We start from the raw sequence: 23,541 nt of genomic DNA on the forward strand, positions 1-23,541 counted from the left end.
AGGGTCTCGCCCAGTCCCTCCACTCCCCCACTCCCAGGCCGGCTCTGCCTTGCCTTTGTCCCCAACAGACTGAAGCTTTGAATGCCACATGAACTTGCCTGAGTTCTGGAGAAATGGGACGAAGGGTTACAATGCGCACAAGTGTGTGCTATCACGGAGAAAGCGGCTCAGACTGGGAGCCCTGGGTGCTCAGCGATCCTGAGAAGGTCTGTGTGCGCTGGCATGAGAACTGGGGGTCTCCAGGCCTGACTTCCCTAATGTGTGAAATGACAGTGCTAGCGGAATCAAGCTAGCTCTCCCAGCTGCAAGAATCCCTTTCCTCTGCATCTTCCAGCTCGCTCTAAGACTGGCACTTTCTCTGACATCTTCCATTTGTGTGATAATCTCTCTCTGATTTGGAAGATATTGAAAGGTGTTTTGGAAAAGTTTATGTTTTATTTTGGGCTTGCCTTGCATTTATTTATTTACTTTACAGTTAGTATTAAGTTGGTAATTTCCTGACCTCTTCCCTTGGGTCTTTATTTAACAGTGTACTGAGCATTTTATTTATTTAATTATTTTGATACAAAAACAGACCTAGAGCTATCTGTTGGTTAACTTCTCAGATGCTTGCCGCACCTTGGATGGGCCTGGCCAAAGCCTGGAGCTGAAAACTCAAACCAGGTCACCCATATTGGGGATAGAAACCCAATTCTAGGAGCCTTTGCTTGCTGACTCCAGGGTGTACAGAAGCAAGAAACCGGAGTGAAGAGAAAGGAGCCAGAGCCAGGTATTGAACTCAGGCACTGCCTTTCCGGCTCTTTAAGACAAAATCCAAGTACACTTAAGCAGATGGAGGAAGCACTCACAAAAATGATTTGACAGCCACCCACCGAATACCTGTATCAAATTATCACACTGTACAATAAGTACATCTTTATAACAGTTTTTGAAATCAGGAACTATGAATCTTGAGACTGTTGGAGATCCCATATGATTTTAGGATGAATTTTTTCTCTGTTTCTGAAAAAAAAAAAAAACCCTGCCATTTTAATAGGTAATAACCTGGTATTTTAACAGGTATTGCATTGAATTTTAGATCACTTTGAGAAGTATTATATCTGAACAACATTGTCTTATCAACTATGAACACATTCTATCTTTTCAAGTCTCCTTTTTATTTTTTTTTCAATAGTCTTTTATAGTTTTCAAAGTACCAATCTTTCACTTCCTTGGGTAAATTTTAGTAAGAATTTTAGAGGCTGGTACAGTGGTGTAAAGGGTAAAGCAGCTACTTGCAGCACTGGTGTCCCACATGATGTCAAATTGAGTTTTGGTTGAACCACTTGCAATTCAGTTCTCGCTACTCCAGGTAAAGCAGTGGAGAATGGTTCAAGTTCTGGGACCCCTGCACCCACAAGGAACACCCAAAAGAAACTCCTGGCTCCTGGCTTCAGCTCGTCCCAACTCTGGCCACTGTACGTGTTTAGGGAGTAAATCAGCAGATGGAAGATCTTTCTGCCCACTTCTTCTCTCTATCTCTGTTTTTCAAATAAAATATTTTTAAAAGATTTTTACTTTTGGTGCTATAGAAAATGGAATTGTATCCTTTTTTTTAAAAAAAAGACTTATTTATTTTTAGTGCAGAGTCAGATATACAGAAAGGAGGAGAGACAGAGAGGAAGATCGTCTGTCTGATGATTCACTGCAATGGTCGGTGCTGCGCCAAACCGAAGCCAGGAGCCAGGAATCTCTTCCAGGTCTCCCATGTGGGTGCAGGGTCCCAAGGCTTTGGGGCCACTGCTTTCCCAGGCCACAGGCAGGGAGCTGGATGGGAAGTGGGGCTGCTGGGATTAGAATCAGTGCCCACATGGGATCCCGGCGCATTCAAGGTAAGGACTTTAGCTGCTAGGCCACTGTGCCGGGCCCTGGAATTGCATTCTTAACTCCTTTTTCAGATTGTCATTGCTACTATACAGAAATTTTATGTGTTGGTTTTGTGCCTTTCCAAACTTCATACATTTTACATTTTCAAAAAATTCTCTTTACTAGAGCTGGAGCCATGACACAGTAGGCTAAATGTCTCCCTTTGGTACTGGCATCCCATGCGGGCACCAATTTGAGTCTTAGCTGCTCCATGTCTAATCCCACTGCCTGCTTATGACCTGGAAAGCAGTGGAAGATAGTGGGAATTGTTGGGCCCCTGCCATATGGGAGATCCAGGAGGCTCTCCAGGCTCTTGGCCTTGGATCAATTCAGCTCTGACTGTTGCGGCCATTTGGGGAGTGAACCAACAAATGGAAGATCTTTCTCTGTCTCTTCTCTCTGTAACTTTGCCTTTCAAATAAAAACACATCTTTAAAATAAGTTCTCTTTACTGCATCCATTTCTACTCGGGGTTGTTTGTGTGCGGCAAGGACAGTATAGTGGTAAAATCTGCTGAGTCAGCCACTTGATTTGCATTGAAGGTTTTTCTGTTAACTAGCTGTGTGACCTTGAAAAAGTGACTTCTGGATTGAACTTCCTAACTTAAAGGGAAAAAAAAATGAGATGCAAACAGGATAATCCAATCCACTCACGGGGTTGTTCTGAGGGTTGAATGAGAATAATGAGAATCTCCACTGTAAATTGTATGACATGTGCTCAGTACTTGACACAAAATTACTGTTCCAAAAATGGTGACTTTCTGTGGGGTATCTAATTAGTCAGGCATGCAAAACTCAATAATGTGGGCCTTAATGGGCAAAAATTCTTTCCATTATTCTGTGCTACCTCTTTTTTTGGGAAACTTTACCCGCATGGTCTTCATTAAGTGCCACATTGGAGACGAGGAATCTGTGAGCTGAGACTTGGGGGTCCCAGGTCAAAGTAGATTTGCTGGCTGGTGGCAGGAGAAGGGGTATAAATAAAGGGGTCCACAGGATAGTGGAGGGTTGAGCTGACAGTATAGACTGTCTCCACCTGCCAGATCCTAATCATGTATGTACTGAGAATCTTAAGTTCAAACCTACAGCACTTGTGAATTTCCCAACGTTTCTATGGATTACCTTCATTCATTTTATCTATTAAAAATTTTAAAAGTATTGTGAATAGACATGTAAATGACAACTCGTTTATTAACTTTTCTGACTCTAAGACATATTTACTGTGTAATCAGTTTAGATTCTAAATGAAAAACTGAGCAGTAGTTTCAAGTACCGAACGATTGTAGAAAGCATTCCTCTGTTGGCTTAAGTTGCCCTTAGTAACCATTGTTGCTTTGTGAGAATATGAACTAACCCTTGAGTACTACACCCCTAGCTCTGCCAATGACACACCCTCTCACATCCACTCACATGGCTTCAGCCACCACCAATCCCCAAACATACATCTCTTGTCTCTCTCTTCTGGACTCCCGAACTCCTCATTTAGCTATTGCAGTTTTTCCCTGGAAATGGATGTTCAATACTGCCCCCTTTTCCTTGACCCAGGAAGTAAGCTCAGCCACTGAGCTCCCAGCTTGGCAATCCTGACATCCAATCCAGCTACCCTGGCCAGAAACCTGGGTCTCCTTACTCTCTCTGCCTCCTCTTGTTGCCCACCGGATTTTCTTATGTAGATGTCAAATTCCTCTCTTCCCTCACTTCTCACCTCCACTTGCCTTAGCTGTCCATTAGACTGTTGTGGCAGCCTTTCGGCTGGGATTCTGGCCAGTTGTCTCTCCCCATAGTCCATAGACGCAGTGATTTTGCTCCTCATTAAACTATTCATGGAAGCATCCCCTGTAAACAAGTGCTGATCCATTTCCTGGATTCTTCTGACTGCTCTTCATAATACCAACTCCAGGGTGCTCCTCACCATTCCCTGAACACCCATGCTAGTTCAGGCCTTGTTTGTCTTTGCCAAGCTCTGATGACCGCTGGTCTCTGGAAGTAACCAAACTCCACCAGTCCAATCTAGGTGTCTTTCCTTTGCACCAACAACTGCATACTTACTGCATAATTAGTAATCTGTGTACCCCTCAAATAAATGGCAAACTTTAAAGACAAAAACTGGGTCAATTTTTTTTTCTCTACATATCCAGACAATGATCTGAGAGCTACACACAAAGTGAGTGAACACATATTTATTGTACTAGTTATTGGTTGAATTTTTAAAAAAGAGTTATTTTTATTCTTATTGGAAAGAGACAAAGATCTTCTGTCCAACGGTTCACTCCCCAAGTGACCACAATGGTTGGTGCTGTGCTGATTCAAAGCCAGGAGCCAATAGCCTCCTGCAGGTCTCCCATGTGAGTGCAGGGTCCCAAGGCTTTGGGTTGTCCTCGACTGCTTTCCCAGGTCACAAGCAGGGAACTAGATGGGAAGTAGGGCACCAGGATTAGAACCGGTGCCCATAAGGGATCCCGGAGCATTCAAGGTGAGGACTTTAGCTGCTAGGCTACTGCACCAGGACCTGAATTTCTGTTAAAAAGGTATTTTTACAAAAATAAAACTACCAAATACTATCATAACAATATGGACTTTTTAATATAGAGGAAAAAAGAAATAATTATTATAAATTTTTTGTTTTAGAAGTAATCTTTGTTCTGGAAGAAATCTTTGCTCTGGATTACCCAGGATGTTTTATAATGGTAGCCCATTATCTGTGTGCCCACCAGGAAAATTAAGTCAACAGCTGTCACACAAACAGTAGCCTGACTTTGGCTTGGCTAAAACATCAACCATCCCAGATTCTTCTTCTTTGAGGGTGTCCCGGAACATGTCGGGTCCTGTGTCCACCTCTCAGCAAGACCACGCTTGGATGGCCTTAGGTGCACACACATCAAACCTTCCCTTCCCGGTTATCTGAGAAAGGGCCTCCAACTCATTTCAGTGACTGGGCACTGTCTGGGGAGTTCCTTTTCAGGCTTCTATACTCATGGTGCTAAAAAAAAAAAATCTATTCAGGTTACAATATTCACTCAAAGTCTAAGTACTTACAAACAAATTTAACAATACAGAATCAGAATCTATATTCTAAACCCAGGGAAAATTATTAGAATTGAGGTGGGGGGGTTGTATAAAGATAATACCTAGAAAAAAATTTTTTTAGAAATAATAATTTTTTAAAAACAGAGGATACAAAATGGGATCTGAATAAATGGAGATTCACATTATGCTCCTGGAAAGAAAAGACTTAATACTCAAATCAAATCACTATAAAATTCTACAAACTTTAATGATGAATTTGGTGTAGTTCCAATTAGAGTTCCGACAGATATTTTTAGTAATAGACAAAATCATTTTTAAGTTATTCTTAAGTATAAAAATAGCTACTAAAATTATAAAAATGTTAAGAGACAGAGTATTATTTGTGTGTGTGTGTGTGTGTGTGTGTGTGTGTGTAGGTAGGCTTGTCAAACCATCTGTTACGTTATGAAGCATGAATTCAAATCAGTAATGATGTTGGTTTAAACATACAAAAATACTTGTGGAACAGAATATGCAATTGATAATTGTGTTGCCTTTTTTTTTTTTTAAATGCTTGCTTGCCACAGTGATAACTCAACTGGAAAAAGATGAAATGTTTAAGAAAAATATAGAGAAACAACTGGTTATATATCTGAAAGAAAAAGTGATAAATTATCATCTTACAACACAATAGAAATAAATACAAATGAACTAAAGGTTTAGATTAAAAATAATAGTAATTTTCTAACCTGAAGAAAAAGATCTACAGCCAAGTTTAGTGAAATTTTCCTTATAAGAACCAAAGAACTGTCAAGTAAAATACAGGCATATAAGACCATACAAATAACTTTTTTTTCTTTTATCTGACGGCAGTAAACATATACTTAGCAGTAATCAATAAGTCTGGAAAAAAAGTCTTTGCTACTGTAATCACGTGAACAATTCAATGCAAAACAATCTCAATCATGGTAAGACAATGACCAAAAACTAGTAGAAAACTGCATAAAGGACGCAAAAACCAATTTACTGAGTAGTGCTAAAAATATTAATATGCTTAAGTGCACTAGAAATCATAGAAAAAAATTAAAGGAATGAAAAAAAAACACTTGACACCCATCACACTGCCGAACATAAAAGCAGTTGTAGCAAAATTTTCACTGATCAGATAGTAAACTCACAACTGTTAATAAAAAGCCCAGCTTCAGCATAATGAAACACATCGAATAAGTGACATCATTACTTCATAGTGATACTAAGAAAAGCAAATTAATGTTGACTAATGTCAAGGAAACAATTCATTATTTTTAGGAATGGCAAGTAGCAGTGAAGAATTTATATATACTGTATAATCGGTTAACGAAATAGTGGAATTGAGGATGTTTTCCTTTTTAGCTTTATAGTTTTCCTTTATGAGATTTTTTCCATCTCATACATGAAGAGGTAGACTAAGACCATCATCCCTTCACAGCCCTGGGGAACTAATGGAATGCATCAGGAAGCATCACCAAGGAAGGGGTAGCCAGACACCATGTGATTCCTGACATTGGAACAGACAACCAGTGGATTATTCTTGCCATAAATGTCAAACTCAGATGTCATCACATCTTTACTTCCACTGACCACTTATAGGTAATAATCCCATTATAAAACAGGGATAAAATCTGTAAATTCAGACAATGGAATACCTTATAGCTTTAAAAATAAAATAAAAAAAAAATTAACTCGTGAAGCCTGGCACGGTAGCCTAGTGGCTAAAGTCCTCACCTTACACATGCCAGGATTCAATATGGGTGTGAGTTCGTGTCCTGGCCACAATGCTTCCCATCCAGTTCCCTGCTTGTGGCCTGGGAAGGCAGTTGAGGACAGCCCAAAGCATTGGGACCCTGCACTCCCGTGGGGGAACGAAAAGAGGCTCCTGGCTTCAGATTGGCTCAGCTCTGGCCATTGTGGCCACTTGGAGACTGACTCTCGGATGGAAGATCTTCTTCTCTGTCTCTCCTCCTCTCTGTATATCTGACTTTTCAATGGAAATGAATACATCTTTTTAAAAAATTAACTGCTTCAACAAAAAAACTATTTGTAAAATGATGCTAGAAACTGCATTAAGAAACATTCATTGATGGCCCTGCATGATGGCCTAGTGGCTAAATCCTTGCTTTGTATATGGTAGGAGCATACGTGAGCACCAGCTCGGGTACCAGCTGTTCCATTTCCCATCCAGCTCCCTGCTCGTGGCCTGGGAAAGCAGTAGAGGATGGCCCAAGTTCTTGGGACCTATGTGGGACACCAGAAAGAAGCTCTTGGCTCCTGGCTTCAGATTGGGTCCTCTCTGGCCATTGCTGTCACTTGGGGAGTGAGCTAGCAGATGGAGGATCTTTCTGCCTCTCCTTCTCTCTGTAAATCTGTCTTTCAATAAATAAATACATCTTTAAAAAAAAAAAAACTTCAATTGAGGCTGGCATTGTGGTGCAGCAGATTCAGTCACTGCTTATAAAACTGGCATCCCATATTATAGTACCAGTTAACAATCCTGGCTGCTCTGCTTCTGATCCCAAGCACCACCCATGTGGGAGACCAGTATGCTGTTTCTGGGTTTGGAATGGCCCCTCCCTGGCCATTTGGTAAGCGAAACAATAAATGGAAGATCTTTCTCTGTGTCTTCCTTTTGTCACATATATAAAGGTATATATGGAGAGAGAGAGAGAAGAGAGACACAGAGAGAGAGAGAGAGAGAGAGAGAGAGAGAGAGAGAGAGAGAGAAGTTAATGGGTCTTTCTTTTTAAAAAAGATTTATTTCATTCTTATTGCAATGTCAGATATACAGAGAGGAGGAGAGACAGAGAAGATCTTCCATCTGCTGATTCACTCCCCAAGCATCCCCAAGGGCCAGAGCTGAGCCGATCTGAAGCCAGGAGCTTGGAGCCTCTTCCAGGTCTCCCACGTGGATGCAGAGTCTCAAGGCTTTAGGCAGTCCTCGACTGCTTTCTCAGGCCACAAGCAGGGAGCTGGATGGGAAGTGGTGCTGGGGTTAGAGCGAGCGGTCATATCGGTTCCTGGCGTATGGAAGGCAAGGACTTTAGCTGCTAGGCTACCGCGCTGGGCCTGGTCTTTCTCTTTTGACACCCCTCTGTAGTAGGTTTCCATTTTAATAAATTTCACTTTGCTTATAAAAACAAGCAAGCAAACAAAGAAACAAACAAAAAAAAAACCCACTTCAAATTAGTTGAAATTTGTGGATCTTTATTTGGATCTTCACTCAGATAAAATGTAAACAATGTTAGAATAGATATTCAACAATTACTAAATTTTAGATAAAATATTGTGCTTATGTTTTAGAAATATATGTATAGGGGCTGGCACAGTGACACAATAGTAGTCTAAGCCTCTGCCTATGGCAATGCCATACCATTTGGGTGCTGGCTCTAATTCCTGCTGCTTCACTTCCGATCCAGCTCCCTGTTTATGGACTGGGAAAGCAGCCAAGGATGCCTCAGGTCCTTGGGCCCCTGCAGCCACATGGGAAACAGAAAAAGTTCCTGGCTCTTGGCTTCGAATCTCCTTGGCTCTAGCTGTTGCAAACATTTGGGGAGTGAAGCACCAGATGGAAGAGCTCTCTCTGTCTCTCCTTTTCTTCGTAACTGTGCCTTTCAAGTAAAAATAAATCTTAACATATATTTGTGAACTTGCTTTAAAATAATAGTGGGGCTGAAATTGTGGCACATCAGGTTAACCTATCATCTGAGATGTTGGCACCACACACAAGTGCCAGTTCAAGTCCTGCCTGTTCCACTTAAAATTCAACTTATTGCTAATATGACTAGGAAAGCATCAGAAGATAGTTCTTGGGTTTGTGCACTCACATGGGATACCTGGATGGAGTTCTAGGAACCTGGCTTCAGCCTAGTCCAGTCCCAGCCATTGTGGCCATTGGGTACAAACCAGTGGCAAGATCTTTCTCTGTCTTTCAAATAAATAAAAAACAATGATAATACAGAACAGAGAGAAGTGGATGGAACAGGAGTAGCTATGGGTTGATTGCTGGGTTCATGGACATTCACTAGACTCCATCTAATTTTGTGCATGCTTGAAAATGTCCATAATAAGAATCATAATTTATATATAGACAGAAATCTATAGAACCTATTGCAAATTTATGGTAGCATACATTAAGGCAATTCTCACACAGTCATCATCTGATTCCTGACAAAGTTATAAAGCTTTTTAGAAGGCCATTTGAGAAGATCCAGTTTTTAAAATGTACATCACTTGATCCAGCAATCCAGTTCCTGGAATTCTATTCCTTAGAAATAGAAGCACATGGGGCCACATGACAAACATGTTTGGACACATAGAAGATCGCAAACTGGACACCAAGTGAATGCTCATAGCAGATTCGTTTCTGTCAAGGCTGGGTAACAAAGGCGTTTTTCAGTCTCCCTCCAAGAAGAGGCTCTGGGCCCTGATTTCATTTTAGCAACCAGCCAAATCATGCAGCAAAGGTCATGCAGATCTGAGAGCCATGAATACCCGTGTGGGTCAAAGTTCTGCTAGTGGTTTCCTGTTCACCTGCAGCAAAGGTCAGGTGTCCCAGGAGCTGGAACAGCAGCTGCCAGGATGTGACAGAGGCTCATTTCTCTTGGAAAACAGGTTCTCTAACTGTTGTGACTGTGACTGCCAGAGGGCCAGCCTTGAGCCTGTGGGCCCCTGCAATGACTGTAAATCTCAAAGTTCCTACCTTAAATTCCTTTCTAGTTACAGTAACTACTTCCTGTTATACATGTAACTGAAAGAAATGGAGGAGACAATTATGTATTTGATTTCTGTATCATGGGATATTAGACAGATATTGAAAAGCATAAACTAGATCCACATCGGATAACTTCCTAAGTCATCTAGACAGATTTTTTTATGTATTGTTTCTGAGAAAATAAAAGTATAGAAAAGTCAGTTACTGAAAAAAAAAAAAGGAAAGACAGAGAGACCTATCTTCTATCTGCTAGTTCACTTTCAATATGGTGCCATTGACCCAGGTTTGGCCAGGCCAAAGTAAGAAGACAGGAACTTTCTCTGTGTCTCCCAGGTAGATAGCAGGGGCCCAAGTACCTGGGCCAACTTTCACTGCTTTTCCCAGCCATTATCAGGGAGTGTGATGGGAAATGGAGCAGTTGGGACTCAAACCAGCATCTATATGGAATACCAGCATCACAGGTGGCAGTTTTGCCTGCTACATCATAATGCTAGATCCTATATAGGATTTTAAGAGTGTGGAGAAAATAACAAAAGTAACACATCACACTGTGAGTGTGAGCCACAGTTGTTTGCCTAGGTCCTGGTAAAGGGACTAAATAGTGGGAAGGAGGTAGAGACTGAAGGTGCTGATGGAAAAAAAAAAGTACTAATCTTATCAGTGTGTGCATATAGAATTACACATGTATAAGGATACCTCAAAATGTGATTTAAAAGATGGTATTAAAACTCTCAAGTAAACATAAAAATAAAACTTTAAAAAATAGAATTAAAAGGTAAGTCTATTGATTCCAAAAGTGGATTAAAATGTATAGTTTTTCATAATGGTGTTTATTTGTGATCTTTTTGAAAATCACTTCATATGCATAAGTTTCTATTTTTGGCACAAAAATACTTATTTATTATCAACTATTTTACAGGCAGAAATAAACATTGTTATCCACTGGTTCACTGTCCACAAGTCCCCTCCCCACATGCCTGTAACAGCCAGGGTTGGACCAGGTCAAAGCCAGGAGCAGAGATCCACCCAGGTCCTCCACACAGGTGGCAGGGAGTGAACCATTTGAACCGTCATTTTATGTCACTAGGCTTTGTATTTGCAAGAAGCCAGAGTGGGGTACAGGGATGGGACTTGAACCCAGGGTTTCTGATGTGGGATACAAACATCTAACCACCAGGCCAAATTCCCACCCAAACTTATTTTTAATTTCATTTTCCACAAACTTCAAAATTATATATGTTCATTTATTTTAGAGGCACATAAAAAAAGCAGGCTTACCCCTCAAATATTCCCAGTGTCAGAGGGCTAGGCAGGGTCAAAACATGGGAGCTGGGAATTGAACACACATCATCCAGGTGGCAGAAATTCAATCCCTTGAGCCATCATCTGCTGTCTCCCAGGGTCTACACTGGCAGGAAGCTGGGGCCAGTGAACAGAGCTGGATATTTAACTCGGTACTCCAACATGAGATGCAGGCATTTTAACTGCTAAGCCAGAGGCCTGCCCCTCTATAAGCTTTTTAAAAAGTATCCCTGTGTACGTGTATGTGCTTGAAAGAATGGCCAATTTAGTAATTCCAGAATAGTGGGACTTCAGGAGAGATTGATGGATTTCCTTTATGTACTTATATGTTAACATAATGGTCAGTTACATGATCAAGAAAAAAGTATTTTCATTGTGGTCGTGGTGATAGTAACATAAGTGATTAAGGTGCTTAAGAATAATTCCTTGTAAAAGCTTAACAAGTTCTTTATGGAGCATTATACAATATTATTGGATTAGAAGTCTCAATATAATATAGTAACCCATAAGTTCAAAGCAGCCCTAATAAAATTTCAAAAGGATATTCCACAGAATTTAACAGATTAGTCCCTGAACAAACATAGAAGCATGAAAGGCCCGGTACGGACAGCACAATGTCAGTGATGATGGAGAAAAGATCACCCTATCAGGTATCAAGGTCTTAAATCTACAATTAAAACAGTGTGGTAATGCACAGATTAGAATACACATAAGAAGCTACTAGTGTGTGTACACAGATCTACAGATACAGAAGAACCTGGTGATGGAGGCGATGTCACACATCAGTGGGGGAGGACAAGAGAGTAAATGAACAAAACTTCTTTTTTTAAGATTTATTTTATTTTTATTGCAAAGTCAGATATACAGAGAAGAGGAGAGAGAGAGAAAGATCTTCCATCCGATGATTCATTCCCCAAACGGCCACAATGGCCGGTGCTGTGCTGATCCAAAGCTAGGACCCAAGGAACCTCCTCCATGTCTCCCACAGAGGTGCAGGGTCCCAAGACTTTGGGCCATCCTCAAATGCTTTCCCAGGACATAAGCAGGGAACTGGATGGGAAGTGGGGCGGCTGGGATTAGAATCAGAGCCTATATAAGATCCTGCTGTCCTTCAAGGCAAGGACATTAGCTGCTAGGCCACTGCACCAGGTCCAGACATAGCTTCTGGCCTTCCCTCAGCATCTACTCTGGAAATGCTACACAAAGGACAGTGATTGATCAAGCTCAGACTGAAATTACAGAAGTCACTACCCTAAGGAGCAAGCTCCATTTGTACAACCAGCCCATATGAGCTCACAGGGGAAAACAAGGTGTACTTGCTGAACAGTCTTAATAGTCTGTGTTGAAGAAGCTCAATCAACGGGCCAGACAGGAATTTAAAGTCTACATAATAGATGTTTAACAGTATAAGGGAAAGAACTGGAAATATAAAGTGGGAATAACAAACTGTGAAATATATAAATGGAATTTCCTAGAATTAGGGGGGAATCATAGCCTCAAAGCACTTCTAAGAGCTCTAACAGGAAACTAGAAACAAAACAAATGAACACCCCTACACCAACAGAGAGGAATTTAAGATAAAGCCAGAGAATAGTTTAAAGCTTCTAAAGGGGAAACTTAGACCACCCTGAGAGCAATGAGTTCCTCTACTGAGTCAGGCTTCTTTACTCCCCGTCGAGAGCTGGGAGACAATAGTATAGAAAACATAGCACCAAAGGCAAACAAGTTGGAACCTACAATGTTAGACGAAAATAATCACGTCTATTTTGTGTTTAATTGTGCCTTCATGCCTGAGATGGTTCAATTTTTCCTTGTTTTAAAGTTCTGCTGGCTCCTGCTTCATTTTCTCCCCCTACCACCAAGTTGTCCCCAAGTTCCCACTTCTCTGCTCAGTGCTCTTGACTTTCACTTAAACAGCCATTCAGTCAGCTATAAAAATTCCTGGGCAAATATTTTGTTCCAACTTTTTCCTATTCTACGTTAATGTTTTCTGGTAAGTATTCTTTAATATAATTTTCCTATTTTTTCTTTCCCCTCCGAAAATAGTATAGGTCTTCTGCTGGTTTTCCTTGATGAGTCATTTTTTTTTTTTTTAAGGCTTGCTTGGATCAGCTGTTTATAGATGGTTCATGTATCAGGAGGGGAATTTTCCCCAATATCCAGAATTGTGCATTATATCTTAGTGTTTACCTCTCCACGTGGGCGTAGGCCCCTGTGGTCACCTCATCACCACCACTACCTCACCACACAGTGATCCAAGCTAAGGGCCCAAGAAGTTTCCTCCTGGGAAACCTGTTCGCCTTTGAGAAGTGTGTTCTGCCAGCTGTTCCTGCCATCTGGAGCCACAGCATCCCCTCTGTTTTCCCATGTGCACTCCTACTTAATAACTACTGCTTTTGGCAATTCTTCTAGCTATTTTGTGGCTTGGTTTTAGAGCCGCAAATGGAATCTGTACTTTTTTTGGTTGAGTTTTACAAAAAGATGGGGAAAGAGGGTAACTTTACATCTTCACATTGAAAACAAATGCAAATTAGCACTTACGTGTAAGGGTGAACTTAAAATACTTAAGTTCTCAGAAAGCAATCACATAAATCTTTGAAATTAATAACAACAACAACAAGATATGGAGGACATCCAAGACATGAGTACTAAAAGGAATAAACACAGCAAAAACAACAGTCCAAAACTAGAGTTGTATATGGCATTGCCATGGTAGACGTACATGTCAGAGCTCTTTGCCTTGTTTCTTTGGTGTTGCATTTTCAGCTGGGTGGTGTTTGAGAGCATGTCTCATTTGGCAAATGCTGAACCTCTAGGGCCCTTCGAAGGCACAAATTGTCTTATTTGTCATTAGATGCTCAGAATGTAACAAAGAGCAAAAACCTGCAAATTAGTGAAGGCCACATAAATATGAAGGCAATCACTGGAGGTAACCTGACTCCTGATCCCATTATTCTTGCTCTTCTCTCTCTCTCGTTTTTTTAACATTTATTTATTTTCATTGCAAAGTCAGATATACAGAGAGGAGGAAGAGACAGAGATAAAGATCTTCCATCTGCTGATTCACTCCCCAAACTCTGCAATGGTCAGAGCTGAGCTGATCTGAAGCCAGGAGCCAGGAGGCTATTCCGGTTCTCCCACGTGAGTGCAGGGTCCCAAGGTTTGGGGCCATCCTTGAATGCTTCCCCAGGTCATAAGCAGGGAACTGGATGGGGAGCGGGTCTGCTGGGATTAGAACCGGTGCCCATATGGGATCCCAGCCTGTAAAAGGCAAGAACTTTAGCCACCAGAGTACCTCCCAAGTCAATTGTTCTTGCTTTTTTTTTTAAATTTTATGGTACAATTCCATAGGGTCTCAGATTTCTTCCTCCCCCAAATTCCCATATTATTATAATAGTTTAGTCCTTCATAAGGAGTTAAGATTCAAATGTTATTTAAGTGTGCCCCAACATCACCAGTACAGACAATGTCAGAGAGACCAGCATCCCATTGGCTAGATACATCCAACAGTTTCATTGGGCATCCATCTTTGATTTGGAAGTAGGGATGCATATTGCATTGTATCTTCACATTTGGATATATGGTAATTTCTACTACACCACCGTTATATATTCCCTTAAATGAGAAGCCATAAAATAAAGTCAACAACAGGTATGAAGTTAAAACAAACAAACAAATTAGAGAACCATGGAGTTGAAAAAACGCGCCACTGAATAACCAACATATGGATGACGAAAATAAAACACAAAAGCCTCTTGGGTAATATGCCACACCGTGTGATCCATGAGCCAGCAATGAATTTGACAAGGGAAAACAAACTATTTGGAAGAAATGAAAATGAAATAAAAAACATCAAAGCACAGGGGATGCAGCAACAATAGTACATAAAAGCGTTATTGAACTTAAAATTTTCATGATGGCTTCCTTATATTAGAGAGGATATATAGTATTTGTCCTTTTGGGATTGACTTATTTCACTGAGCATAATGTTTCTAGTTTGGGAGGTTTACTTGCAATTCTCTAAGTGCTCTCCATACTGATTTTCATAGTTTTTAAACTATCCTGAATTCCCACCAGCAGTAAAGGAGGGTACCATAGAACATTTAAATGTTTTATATCAACAGTAATATACCATGACCTTCTCTCAAAACTCTGCCAAAGACATGAAACTCCAATTTAAGTTATTATATGCTTCATGGGTGCACTAGGGGCTGAAAATAGTTGCTATGTGTGTTCAGCCATCGATACAAAAATGTGACCAGATTTTTTAGACCGGTTGGATGTGGAGGAGGAGGTGAAATGGCACAAAAAGCACCACTAGTTTTGTGCTGAGGAAGGATGGGTGGTGGAATAAAGCTAGCTGCTCTTAAAAGTGAAGATCTGGTTATTCAAATGCATATTTATTGACTTGCTCTAGTTTTTCATCTTCCAATCTTGACAGTCTGATAGTAGTGACTGACCCAATAAGAAAAGATAAATGATTTGTGCTCTGGCTGCTGAGGGTAGAGTTTGAAAGTTATTTTTCCTTTTTTTCTTTATTGTCGCCAAACCACAAACTACTACGCTCCAAGAGGATCTGTTTTGCTTATTTTGGAGTTGCTCACTTTTAAAAAAATATTTGATTCTGTTCTCTTATCCTACTTTAGACCCAGAGCTCACAGCCAAGTGCAGAATAATCTGGAAGGGACAATGGACTGAAAATATGTACCTTGGCCATGTGTTTTTCCTACTGAGTAGCTGACAACATTTCCTATAACCAATATGAATTGGTCCACTGAGACCACTGGTCCTCCTGGTCCACTGGTCCTCCTGGTCCACTGGGATGGGGCTCTCTTCCTGGATACTTTGTGGCACATCTTCATGCAATCAGATATCTTGGAGAATGGAGCCCTCTTAATCTGGTCTTGAGTGGAAGACAGTGCTGGGGTTCTGGTATTGTCATAATTCACTCTGTCAGTGTTGACAGGAGAAAACCACTGAGGAGGGGAAAAGGGAGAAAAGTAACTTTCTCCATTTACTTTATAAGTCCTAGTGATAATTTTTGATGGGACTGGCCAAGTGACAGAAAATGAGAAAATTGTTTAGCTAGCATTATGTCACCTGGTAAGTAGAGATGTTAAACATGTCTTCCCTAAAGCATACAACAGTGCATGGCACAATGTATACAACACATATACATACAAACCAACTACACACAATTAGTAATTGTTATAATAATCTAATGGTTGTCACTCACAAAGTATTTCCACATGCCATCTTACAACAAACTCCAGATGTAATTTATTATTAGATCATGCTCGTAGAGTAAGAGTGTCATAGAGCCAAGTTCTGGCAACAGTTATGGGGTCTCAAGAATTTAAGTGTTCACAGGCCCAGCGCCATGGCCTAGCAGCTAAAGTCCTCGCCTTGAATGCCCAGGATCCCATATGGGCACCAGTTCTAATCCCGGCAGCTCCACTTCCCATCCAGCTCCCTGCTTGCGGCCTGAGAAAGCAGTTGAGGATGACCCAAAGCCTTGGGACCCTGCACCCGCGTGGGAGACCTGGAGGAAGTTCCTGGCTCCTGATCGGTACAGCACCAGCCATTGGGGAGTGAATCATCAGATGGAAGATCTTCTCTATCTCTCCTCCTCTCTGTATATCTGACTTTGTAATAAAAATAAATACATATTTTTAAAAAATGAAAAAAGAACTTAAGTGTTCATGAGAGTTAGCTCTCATGAGAAGACAATATAATGAAGACGACCAACTGACAAGCACAGTATATTGTTTTAGGTGTCAGGAATATTGTGCTGAGCATGTATCTGCTTTTTCAGTTTGTTTCCTCATTCTAGGTTTAAGGACTTAAGTAGCAGACCTGGCTTTTAGGGGAAACAGTGCTTTCAAGTTTTGTGGTACAATGTGAGCTCTCCATGGAGGGCGGCTGAGACTACTGACCTAGTCACAATCTTAGTGTTTGATGGATGAGACCTCCTGAGCTCCTGAGACGGCCTACAATGATGCCACTCAATATCAACAATGACAATGGGAATACTACCTGCAAGGTAACTGCAGCGCTAATGTAATCTGTAATATGATGGTGAAGACAGCCAATTTAGTCTTTGTTTATTTGAGAACGATTTTAAGATGACAGGAGATGACAATCTAACTGCATTCTGTCGGATTAGATCACATCTGGAGTTCACTGCTTATTGGTAGGCTTGCTTTCAAGAGTCATTGACAAGCTGGCAGGCCTCAGAAGAGGACAAGCAGGAATGTACAGTGCCCTTAGTTTTCAAATGATTTGCCTACAGTTATACCTCCCACACATCAGTGAAGTAGGCAGATGGGATAAATTACTGTCCTGGCGACTGGCTTTGAAAATGGTTGTGCTGTTTTCTTTCCTAAATATTTAGTAACTTACGGTCTCTTTCAGCACAAAGAATAAAATGTAAATGTCTATTAAAGAAGTGAATTTTATTCCAGAAATTAGAAAGGCCCGGCATAGTAGCTTAGTGGCGAAAGTCCTTGCCTTGCATGCTCTGGGATCCCATATGGGTGCCAGTTCTAATCCCAGCAGGCCCACTTCCCATCCAACTCCCTGCTTGTGCCTGGGAAAGCAATAGAGGACGGCCCAAAGTCTTGGGACCCTGCATCCATGTGGAAGAACCAGAAGAGGCTCCAAGCTCCTGGCTTCCCATTGGCTTAGCTCCTGCTGTTGCAGCCATTTGGGGAGTGAATCAGTGTATGGAAGATGATCTTCTCTGTCTCCTCCTCCTCTCTGTATATCTGACTTTGCAATGAAAATAAATAAATCTTTAGGAACTTCTGGATGTTTAGCAAGACCATGAAAAGGTTTTTGCATGAACTTAACCAAAACCAAGAGAAAACTGCCTGAAGCCTAGATGACCATTTGTTAGAGATTTAGTTAAGTCTAATAATAATTATTCTGTACGTACTATATGATAGTCACCAAGAGTCACAGGGAGAGCTTAAGATGGATAAATCTAGTTCATGTTCCTTAAAAGCATGCAGGGTAGGAAAACAGATAGATATGTATTTACATTATATATAACATGTATAATTTACATTTAATTCTTTGTGCTGAAAGAGACCATAAATCATTAAATATTTAGGAAGAGAAACAGCACAAACTTTTTCAAACCCAGTCTCCAGGACAGTAATTTATCCCATCATCCTGCTTCACTGATGTGTGGGATATATATACATAAAATACAGACGTAGAACTATGGATTGGAAGAATGAGTAAGAATTTGAGAAGTAGTCCAGGCAGAAGGAACGCCCGTGTGCTTACTGGGCATTGCTGTGGACATGATTCCTTCTCAGGTATGAGTGAGATGCTTCAAAATTTAAGAAGAATCAAAAACCCAACTTTTAAGCCCTTTCGTGGTCTCTAATAAGATCTTAAAATCTCTGGCAATTGTCTGCGAAGTCTGGTAAAGGCCAACAACTTGAACAAAATCATGCTCAGTTGTCGTCATACGCAATGCTAAAACAGCCCCAGAAAAAGGAAAGGCTTTGCAGTTTGTAAGGTGTACTTTGGTCTTAGAATTCATTTGCTCTCATGACACGCTTAAATAGCAGAATGATAGACTTGTAATTGTTGTTGAAGGACTATACTATTGTAATGACACAGGGGAAAACCAGAGGGGAGTATGTTTGGGGAAGTTGGAAGGGAAAATCCTCTGAGCCTATGGAACTGTACCATGAAGAATAAAAATTAAAAAACAGCATGAAATCACTTGCTTAAGCAATACCTAGAACTCATATGATCTGAAAATTTAACAGGTGTTAGCTCACAAACCAAATCTATTCTACCTGCTTAAACTCTGGAACCCTAATAAGTGAGAAAGAGCTTCTTATTTTAATACTTAAAATGTAGGTCAATTCTGTTGCTTTATCCCCTTTGATTTTTTTTTTCACAGCACCTTTCACTTTAAAGTCCCCTTTGTCCCACTGTGAGGTAAACTCCTCGAGGGCAGAGAATTTGTCTTGCTCATTGTCTTGTTTTCAAGTCTATAACACTAATTATCACATCAGAGTTTTCATGTGTTGAATAAATGAATTTTAGCTGGAATCATTTCACAATGTGTATTAGATACACACTTGGTTGTGATTTGACCATACACCTTTTCTACATGAAGCAGGCTTTGTTATTCTGCCCTATTTCCCATCTAGAGGAACCACAGCTTTATAACTTTTAAAGCACTTGACATAAATATAAATCTCACAACTAATGAAATACACTTTGGAAAAATGTATTAAATTACAAAGATAAAATAAGGGGAAAAATGTGTGCCAAGCAATTCTTTGGTTCCTTAACTCTGCCTGTAGGCTCTTGCTAAACTTGGCTCCAACAGAATTATTTCATTTCCAATGGTACTTACGAATGTAAAATTTATTTAAATTTGTACATCACCTTCATGGATCAGGACAGTAATATTGGCAAAATGTTAGAGGACCAGTAGCTATCAGAAGCTGAGTTTACTCTAGCAGATATTGGAGGATACTCTACAAGTCTACTTTTCACACTGTGGCCATCTGGAAGGATCCCATCAGAGGGCTGAACTCTGGGGACACACTGACCCTTCTGAAGCAGGCTATGAAACTCCCAGTACGATGATCTAATTCTATATTATCAGTGTATTATCATCAAGCCAGGCTGAAGCTGGAACCAGGAAAGAACTCACCCCCAGTTCCCACATGGGTATCAGAAAGCAACCACGCAGGCTATAGCTGCTGCAACTCAAGCTACAACAGGATGGCAGAAGCTAGAGCTGGGCTGGATTCTGATCCAGGCACTCCAAGATACGATGCATGTGTCCCAAGTGGCATTTTAATTGCTGTACCAAATGGCTTCCCTGATTTCCCATTTTAGACACCACTCAGTGCATCTCCAAACCAAATTGTGAATCCCAAGAATAATTTTTAAATTTTCCTTTTATTTACTAATCACCAAGCCTCTAAACTTCTCTTTTCAATCTGCTTCCTTTTCCACTTTTATTGTCAAAGGATTATGATGGCTTTCCTAATCTCTCCTATTTATCATCACTCTGAAATTTTAACAGCACTCAATTCCTTCTTCCTTTTTAAAGATTTATTTATTCTTATTGCAAAGTCAGATATACAGAGAGGAGGAAAGACAGGAAGTTCTTCTGTCTGCTGATTCACTCCCCAAGTGACCACAATGGCCTGGAGCTTTGCCAATCCAAACCCAGGAGCCAGAAGCTTCTTCCAGGTCTCTCACATGGGTGGCAAAGTCCCAAGGCTTTGGGCCATCTTTTAATGCTTCCCCAGGCCACAAGCAGGGAGCTGGATGAGAAGCAGGGTTTCTGGGATTAGAACCAAAACCAATATGGGATCCTGGTGTGCTTAAGGCAAGGACTTTAAGCTGCTAGGCCACCCCACTGCACCAGGCCCTAACAGCATTCAATTTTATCTTATGACCTTCAATTAGGAAACAAAATGTTTCAAGGATATTCCTTAGCATGGGATTCAAGACATTGTTTCTGAGTGCATTCTTTGTTACCACTCTCTCTTTTTCTCTTACATGTTCATACCCTGTATGAAATAAGCAGCATCCTCCTGGTGAAGGCTGTTCAAAAAGAATTTTTAGGCTGACTTATTCTTCAATCAAGTTATTAACTACTACTTCATCAAACCCATAAGCATATAAATTTGCTTTGCAGGGGGAATACTTGGCACAGGGGGTAAGATGCCACTTGTGAGGGCTCTCTCCCTTAATGGAATATCTTGTACTCTCCTCTTAATGTTCATCTGAGGAGGCAGAAGATGGTTCAAGTGCTTGGGTCCCTGCATCAACCTGGGAGACACAGAATACACTCTTAATACACTCAGGTATAAATTTACTTTGAATATAAGATGCCTGTCCTGTATTAACAGGCCATATTCTTTTATTGCTGTGACATTATAGCATATCACTTTGGTTTTTGTTCATGGTTGGCTCATGATTCCCACAGTCCTTGTTATTTCCTAAATGAAAATCTATGGTCATTGGTCCTTGGTTCCTGAAGCAGCTTCAGAAAGACAAAAGTGAAAAGACAGTAATGTTTGGGTGCTTCAGGCCTTACAAGCAAAATGTCTCTGAACTTTTGCCTTATTTTCATCTGCTTTTTCTTTCCAAGGTAGGTCAGAGAAACTAGAATTTCTCTTCCTCAAGATGGGTCAACTAAAAATACACTCTATATAATCTTCCCTGTCCCTTCCCCTTTCTGTCTTAGAGATGACCATAAAAAACTATGACCTACCTTGTCTGAACGTAGGTCACAAGACTCCCATTCCAGAAGGGTTCTTGCCCCATACTTGAGAGGAACAAATGCTGCCCAGAGAGCTCAAGAGGAATCTGGACAGACAGGCCTTGCTGGGTTTTCCCAACCCAGTCAATAAGCATTTGATCACGTCCCTTCTGTCCAATCACATTCCTCCACTGTGTTCTAGGCTCCAACTGCATTGAAGTTAACAATAAAAAACTTGAAGGACAGGGTTCTGACAGCTTCAGCACAGCTCAGCCAGAACGAACTCACGTACAGGAGGGGCCGCATGGCCCAAATCCACAGGGACGGAAGCCCCTGTACTCGGGACCTTTCCAGACCTTGCCGCACATAATCTCTTCACCTGGCTGCTTACTTGGGTTCTTCAACAGATCCTGTATAATAAAATGATAAACAGTGTTTCTCTGGGCTCTGTGAGCCACCATAGGGGTTATGGAAACCTGACTGGAAGCTAGTACATCAGATCTGGAGGCTTAGACTTATGCCTGGTGTCTGATGTCAGTGGGCATTTTGGTGGGACAGAGTCCTCAACTGCGTCAGACATCATGTTCATTTCAAGTAGACAGCTTCAGAACTGATCTGAGTCAGAGAATGCCCAGCTGTGCCTCACTATAGGACTATCACTTGCTTGCTGGTAGAGAGAAATTTGCACACATTTTAGGATCACAGAGTTATCAGTGTTGTGAGCACATATAAGAAATCAAATTTGTTTTTTTCTCTACAGTCTCAGAATCACCAAATAATAATCTTATGCTACTTCAGAAATATAACTGACAGATGCAATTTAGGAGTAGAAAGATAACACAATTTTCTCTCTTGTTTTATTATTCTGTATTTCTGAACTTAAGAGAGTTGTGGCCTGTTATCCCCAAATAGGCAGTCTATGAATTAATTTCTGAATACCAAAAGTAAGAAAATTTAAAATGCCAATGAACAATCCTGTGAATATACTTTATAACTCTTAACATTTTCAGAATTAACAAAAAAATTATCTGAAAAACTGGGCCTTGTAAGAGCACCAACACCTCAAAAACAGCAGAAAAATTCTGGGACTAGCAAAACATTCATGAACGCTGATACGTGTCCAAGTACTGAACACAATTGTACTAGGCAGGTGACCTGCACAAAGACTTAGTGACAGCACGACATCCAGCTTTGCAAAAGTTTAAATGTGCTGCTTACCCTCAAGCATGTGGCTCCGAATAGGTCAGAAGTACTGGTACAGAAAAGCAGAAACCAATCATGTTCATACTATTTCTAGAATAGAGAATGTTCTCTGCTATTGTGCTATGGAAAGAAAAATTTTAAAAGTCCAGAAATGTAGAATTACAACCCATGCCAAGATTTACAAACTCCATCATATTCAAATACAGTAAGAACAAAATCTCTTTATTTACACATAAATAAATCCCCCAAACTAGAACATATCTGCTAGCATTTCCTTATCAACATGACTTGATTTCATACAGCCGTTAAAACATATGTTCATGGGGACAGCTTTGTGGTGTACCAGGTAAAGTCACTGCCTGTGATCCCATGTGGGTGCTGGTTGGAGTCCTGGCCATTCTTTTTCCAATTTAACTCCTTGCTAATGGCCTGGGAAAAGCAGAAAAACATAGCACACTGCGTTCCTGAGACCCACGTGGGAAACTTGTCTGGGTTTGGCCTGGACCAGTGCTTGCCATTGTGACCATCTGCAGAGTGAATCAGTGAATTGAAAATCTCTATCCAACACTTTCAAAGGAAATACATTTTTAAAAACATACATTCAAGATAAAAATAAATAAAAATATCAAGGTTTTAAGACAGCCTAGATCTACTTAAAATGTTACCATATTTTCTTGGACCAATTGATACGTTTAAAAAGATTTATATATTTAAAGGGCAAAATGACAGAGAAAGGTGGAATGAATTGTCCTTCCACTGTCCATTGCCAAATGGCTGCTGATTAGTCTGCACCGGGTTGAAACCAGGAGACAGGAACTCCAACCAGGGGCCCAAGTACATGAGCCATCATTTGCTGCTTTCCCAGGAGTAACGGCAGGAAGCTGGATCAGAGGTAAAGCAGTGAAACTTCAAGTGGCACCCTGACATTAAAAGCTGGAGTCGGGCCCAGCGCGATGGCACAAGTGGTTAAGGTCCTCGCCTTGCACGCCTGGGATTTCATATGGGTGCCGGTTCTATCCCAGCAGCCCCTCCCTGCCTGTGGCCCGGGAAAGCAGTCGAGGACAGCCCAAAGCTTTGGGACCCTGCACCCGTGTGGGAGACCCGGAAGAGGCTCCTGGCTTTGG

The sequence above is a fragment of the Ochotona curzoniae genome, unplaced genomic scaffold (genome assembly GCF_017591425.1).
Source record: "Ochotona curzoniae isolate NIBS_2020 unplaced genomic scaffold, NIBS_Ocur_1.0 scaffold_2587, whole genome shotgun sequence".
In the NCBI taxonomy this organism is placed as follows: Eukaryota; Metazoa; Chordata; class Mammalia; order Lagomorpha; family Ochotonidae; genus Ochotona; species Ochotona curzoniae.